Source organism: Mustela erminea, chromosome 2 (assembly GCF_009829155.1).
Source record: "Mustela erminea isolate mMusErm1 chromosome 2, mMusErm1.Pri, whole genome shotgun sequence".
Taxonomy (NCBI): domain Eukaryota; kingdom Metazoa; phylum Chordata; class Mammalia; order Carnivora; family Mustelidae; genus Mustela; species Mustela erminea.
Genome location: NC_045615.1, coordinates 64,140,763 through 64,147,500, shown reverse-complemented (window position 1 = coordinate 64,147,500; position 6,738 = coordinate 64,140,763). Strand labels below are relative to the sequence as shown.

The 6,738-nt window shown below is 34.1% G+C and overlaps 1 long non-coding RNA gene across 1 annotated transcript; it reads left to right on the top strand.

The window, feature by feature from the left end:
- The first annotated feature begins 2,186 nt into the window (after positions 1-2,186).
- LOC116583324 lies at positions 2,187-6,414 on the top strand. Its single transcript, XR_004282683.1, has 3 exons — positions 2,187-2,197; positions 3,833-3,836; positions 6,331-6,414. It is a non-coding gene; the product is annotated as an uncharacterized LOC116583324 (long non-coding RNA).
- The last annotated feature ends 324 nt before the right edge of the window (positions 6,415-6,738 follow it).

Below are 6,738 nucleotides of genomic sequence, written 5' to 3'. Positions count from 1 at the left end.
ATATTCTTTTAATTCATTTTCCCAGTTGAAGATAGCATCCAATTCCCCCATCTGTCATCTGTATTAATCCTCCCCCAAATAATTCTGATTTGTACTAATTAGGTTATACATTTACCTAAGACAAATCACTGCTTCTAGTGGGATGGAGTATACTACTAGGGCAGCCTGGATTGCTGTGATGAGGAAGTTTTGCCACAAATTCCCCATCCCCACCAGAAGGAAAGAGTGAATGGAACAAGGGTATCTTCTTACCAGAATTTACTAGGTAGACAAACAATAGATATGTATCTCAGAGCTCTGTCTTGGTACTACTGAGATGAAGATAAAGAGGAGATTTAGTCCTGCAGGTATAAGCTGGGAAACAATCTTATGTGGAATATGAACTTTGAGAACTGCCAAAGGCTATGTTACAGACCTTGTAGAGAATGTCACTGGGCAATGTGAAAGAAGGAAGCTAATGAAGGTCATCAATTTCCATGTTCTACTGGTTCTTGAGTCCTCAGTTACATGTTTGTTTCTTTGTTTATTGAAGGTTTCCTGATTTTACTGAACAATAAACTCCTATTTTGCCTAAATTATGTCACTTGCAAGCCAGAAACCTAGTTAAAAATGTCTAGACCTACTCTTTCCAATATGATATCCACTAGCCACATGTAGCTGTTGAGCACTTAAAATGTGGCTAAGTTGGGGCACCTGGGTGGCTCAGTGGGCTAAAGTCTCTGCCTTTGACTCAGGTCGTGATCCCAGGGTCCTGGGATGGAGCCCCGCATTAGCTCAGCCCCTGCCTGTTTCCCCCTCTCTGCCTCCCTCTCTGCCTACTTGTGATCTCTGTCCAATAAACAAATAAAATCTTTTAAAAAAATGTGGCTAAGTTCAAATTGAAGTATTTTGTAACTATAAAAAACACACTGGGGTTTGCAGATTTAATGTAAAAAAAATAGAGCATAAAATATCTTACAAGTGATTTTTTTCATGCATACATGTTTTTGAGAATTATATTTTTGTATATTAGATTAAATAAAATTTATTATTAAACTAACTTTATCTTTTAAATTATTAATATGGTTACTGAAATATTGAAAATTCTAGATGTAGCTTATATTTTTATAGACAGTACTGATATAGACAATTACTTAAGATGGATTTCTAAATATGTACTTTGTAAAGTCCTTATTTCTAATTTGCAATGCTCTCAGAAGGCTAAGTAGAAGTAGGGATGGGGCAATGGAGAAGTATATGGTACCAGACAAATGTTATGTAGTTTGAACTTTGAGAAAGACATTTATTTCTAAACACGTGTCAGAAGGTTAATAATCAGTTATTTGTAATCATTTCACTAACAATGAGGAAAAGAAATTTAATAAGTGTAATGGTAAGTACAAGTCAGAAGTCAGTCATCCCTCCTCATTTAAAGAATGCTTTCTGAAACTTCAAATGGAAAGTGGTGCAATTATGCAAGCTAGTATGGGAGGGAAATGGGTTTGAGTCAATTAGAAGCCTTTTGTTTCTGGATGTTCTCCAGATTTGCTGCACCCTGAGAATTTCATGCAACAAACCATGTAGTCCAGTCCAGCTACATCTAAAATCCCATCCCTCACTTGCATTGTTGGACTCTCAGGTAAACAAACCAAGGAACATATGAGAAATTCACGCTTTTGTGTGTTCTGTATAGTGAACTTAGAAAACTTCATTCTTTCTCTTTTTTTAAAAGATTTTATTTACTTATTTGAAACAGAGAGAGAGCACAAGCAGGCAGAATGGCAGGCAGAGGGAGAGGGAGAGGGAGAAACAGGCTCCCTGCTGAGCAGAGAGCCTGACATGAGGCTCTATCCCAGGACCCCAAGATCACCACCTGAGCCACCTTGATGCCCCAGAACACTTATTTCTAAAACCTGTAATAATAGTTCTTATTATTGAAGAAGCCCTTAAATTCACTTATTACCATTTTGCTTGTAGAAAAATCACAATTATGGAGATTTAAAAACAAAATTGGTTTTATCTAGGACAGTATAGGGCAGTAGCTAATCATCGACCTTGGAATAAGACAAATCTGAATTTTAATTGTGACTTTACCACTTTCTGACTTTGTAACCATGGATTTATTACTTCTCTAAAATTCATCTTCTTTGGCAAATGTAAAGGGGAATGTCGGCATCTACTTCAAAGGTTTAGTAAATGAAATAAAGAAAGAATTCAGGTGCCTGAAATTTACTGAATAAAAGATAAACATTTTTAGTTATAAATAAGGAGGCAAAAATAATACTATAATTATCACTAAACAAATTTCCTAATTTTCATAAAAATTAAATATAATGTCCATAAAAACATAAAAAATTAAAATCAATTCAGATCTCAGCATTAAAAATTCATACTTACTAAAAAATTTAAAGATTTGGGACAGCTCAGTGGCTCAGATGGTTAAGCCTCTGTCTTCAGCTCAGGTCATGATCTCAGGGTCCTGGGATCAAGCCTTGCACTGGGCTCTGTGCCTGGCAGGAAGCCTGCATCCCCCTCTCTCTCTGCCTGCCTACTTGTGATCACTCACTCTCTGTCAAATAAATAAATAAATAAATAAATAAATAAAATCTAAAAACAAATTTAAAGATATAATAAATAGTCTGGAGGGGCATCTGAGTGGCTCAGTGGGTTAAGCCTCTGCTTTAGGCTCAGGTCATGTATCATAGTCCTGGGATTGAGCCCTGCACTGGGCTCTCTGCTCCACGGGGAGCCTGCTTCCCTCACCCCCTCCTCTCTGCCTGCCTCTCTGCCTACTTATGATCTCTGTCTGTCAAATAAATAAATAAAATATTTTAAAAAAATAGTCTGGAAATAAAAGCTGACTTTCATAATGAAACATTTTCAGGATATTTTAATCCTTACTTAAAAGTTCCATAAACTATATTTCAGTAAATTTCATCATTATAAAGGTTACTATGAATTACACTATATATGTCACAAAGATCTTAGAAAAAGAAGAAACCAAGATAAAAGAGGGGTAAGAAAGTAATTATGTCACATTATATATAGTTTTATCATTGATTGCATCATTCTTTTGTGGCTTGGCCACCCAGATGCAATTTACAGTTAGCACCACTTATTCCAGTAAAAACTTCATTATACTCCAGCCCTTGCACAATTTGTTTATTTCCCCCTTTAATGTTTTTTTTTTTCATAAATTTATTCTTACCATACTTTTACTTCTAGGAAACAGATTTTATTGAGCACAGTCTGCCCTGAGAGTACAGATTTGAGTAGATTGAAATCATTTATTGAAAAGCTAGAGTTCATATATTACATTTCAACTGATACATCATGATTTGTGGACTAAAAATAGTAATTTTAGGGAGGCCTGGGTGGCTTAGTCAGTTAAGTGTCTGCCTTTGGCTCAGGTTATAATCTCAGGATCCTGGGATGGAGCCCTTTGTAGGGCTCCCTGTTCAGTGGGTTGTCTTCTTCTCGTTCTCCCTGCCCTGCTAGTGCTCTCTCTCTCTGACCTTGCCCTGCTAGTGCTCTTTCTCTCTCGCTCTTTCTCTCTCTCAAATAAATAAAGTCTTGAAAAAAATAAAAAAATAAAAATGGTATATTTTAATTGGTCTTAAAGTAAATTAAGAAAGCTGTTCTAAGAAATTCAGTAACTCTATTAGAAGAAATAAATCCAACTTTTATTTTATTATACATTATTGTAACAACATTATATGTGCTATAAAATGTTCTTATATAACTCTATCCAGCAAGGCTAGATAATAGAAAGCTAGAATTATGCTTAGAATAGAAACATAAAAGTTTCCAAAAAAGCTAATGTAATTCATCATCACTAACTCAACTCTGTAAGAAATGTTAAAGGGGATTCTTAGAGTGGAAAGGAAAGACCATAAGTAGAAATAAGAAAAGTAGGAAACACAAAAGCACTAAAATTAAGTATATCTAGAAAAATCAGTTGAGGGATTTACAAAACACAAAGATTAAAGTATGACAGTATATACCTAAAATGTGGGTAAGTAGGAATGAGTTAAAAAATAGGCTTAAACTTAAGCGACAAATAATTTCTTATAGACTGCTATGTGCATAAGATGTTATATACAAGCAGAATGATAGCCACCAATAAAAAATCAGTAATAGCTATGCAAAAAATAAGGGGAAAGGAATCCAAGTATATCCATAAAGAAAGCCAGCAAACTGTGAGGGAAAAGAACAAGAGGAGAAACCAATAGAAGAGAACTACAAAAGCCATCATAAAACAAGTAATAAAATGGCAGTAAGTACATATCTATCAATAATTACTTTCAACATAAATGGGATAAATGCTCCAATCAAAAGACATAAGGTGACAGAATGGATTAAAAAGGCAAGATCCATTTATATGTTGGCTATAAGGGACTCATTTCAGACCTAAAGATACATGCAGATTGAAAGCGAAGGCATGGAGGATCTTCTATCTCGCAAATGGATGTGAAAAGAAAGCCAGGGTAGCAATGTTTATTTCAGACAAAACAGACTTTTAAATAAAGACTGTAACAAAAGACAAAGAAAGATATTATATAATTATAAAGGGGACAATTCTAGCAAGAAGATATAAGAATTATAAATATTTATTCACCCTTCATGGGAGCACCCAAATATATAAAGCTAGTAACAAACATATAGGAAATAATGGATATAATACAATAATAGCAGAAGATTTTAACACTCCACAGACATCAAAGAATAGATCACCCAAACAGAAAATCAATAAGGAAACAGTGGCTTGGAATGACACATTGGACCAGATGGATCTAACAGTTATATTCAGAACATTCCATCCTAAAACAGCAAAATACACATTCTTTTCAAGTGAACATGGAACATTCTCTAGGATAGATCACATATTAGGCCAAAAAACAGGCCTCAACAAATTCACAAAGATTGAAGTCATACCATGCATCTCTTCTGACCACAAAGCTATGAAACTAGAAATCAAGAACAAGAAAAAGTCTGAAAAGAACACAAATACGTGTAAGTTAAATAACATGCTACTAAACAATGAATGGGTCAACCAGGAAATCAAAGAGGAAATAAAAAATACATGAAAACAAATGAAAGTGAGAACACAATAGTACAAAATCTTTGGAGTTAGGAAAAGAAGAACAAAAAAACCCCAAAACCACACAAGGGAAAAATGAAAAGATTAGAGCAGAAATACACAGAATAGAAAAACAAAAACAAAAGCAAACAAACAAACAAACAACAGAACAGTCAATGAAACCAGGAGCTGGCTCTTTGAAAAGATCAACAAATTTGATAAACCTTTATCCAGATTCAGCAAAAGGAAAAAAAAAAGGATTCAAATAAACAGAATCAGAAGTGAAAGAGGAGAATTAACAAATGTCACCACAGAAATACAAAGGATTATAAGATAATGCAAAAAATTATATGCCAACAAATTGGACAACCTAGAAAAAAATGCATAAATTCCTAGAAACAAGTAACCTCTCAAAACTGAATCAGGAAGAAATAGAAAATTTGAACAGATGGATTACTGGCAATGAAATTGAATCAATAATCAAAAAGCTCCCAGTGATCAAAAGCCCAGGACAAGGTGTCTTTACAATTGAGTTCTATCAAACATTTAAAGAAAACTTAACACTTCTTCTCAAACTATTCCAAAAAATATGAGGAAGGAAAGCTTCCAAATTCATTCTATGAGGTCAGCATTACCCTGATACCAAAACCAGATAAAGACACTACAAGAAAAGGGAACTATAGGCCGATATCTCTCAAGAACACAGATGCAAAAATCCTCAACAGAATATATTTTACATTAAATCCAGCAATATATTTTTTTAAAAAATCATTCACCACAACCAAGTGGGATTGATTCCTGGCATGCAAGTTTGGTTCAATATTCTCAAATCAATCAACATGATACATGAACAATTAAATGTATAAAAACCATATGATCATTTCAATAGATGCAGAAAAAGTATTTGACAGAGTACAACATCCATTCATGATAAAAACCCTCAACATAGTGGGTTTAAAGTTGAAGAACATAACTCAGTATAATAAAGACGATCTATGAAACACCCACAACTAACATCATATTCAATGGGAGAAAACTGAGAACTTTTCCCTAAGATTAGGAAGAAGACAATGATGTCCACACTCACCTCTTTTATTCCTCACAGTATTGGAAGTCCTAGTTACAGCAATCTGACCGGAAAAAGAAAGAGAAGTCATTCAAATTGGTAGGGAAGAAGTAAAACTTCCCCTATCTGCAGATGGCATGATACTCTATATAGAAAACCCTAATAACTCCACCAAAAAACTACTATAACTGATAAATTCCATAAGGTTGTGGGATACAAATAAATATGCAGAAATCCATTTAATTTCTATATACCAATAATAAAGTAGCAGAAAGTGAAATTTAAAAAAAAAATCAATCTCATTTACAATTGCACCCAAACTAATAAGATACCTAGGAGTAAACTTAACCAAGGAGGTGAAAAACCTGTACCCTGAAAACTACAAAAACATTGATGAAAGAAATTTAAGATGACACAAACAAATGGAAAGACATTCCATGTTTGTGGAAGAACACATGCTGTTAAAATGTCCACACTGCCCAAAGCAATCTACAGATTTAATGCAATCCCTATTAAATTACTAACAACATTTTTCACAGAACTAGAAAACATGAGGCAAAATTTCACAGGGAGCTGCAAAAAACCTTAAGTAGCCAAAGCAACCTTGAAAAAG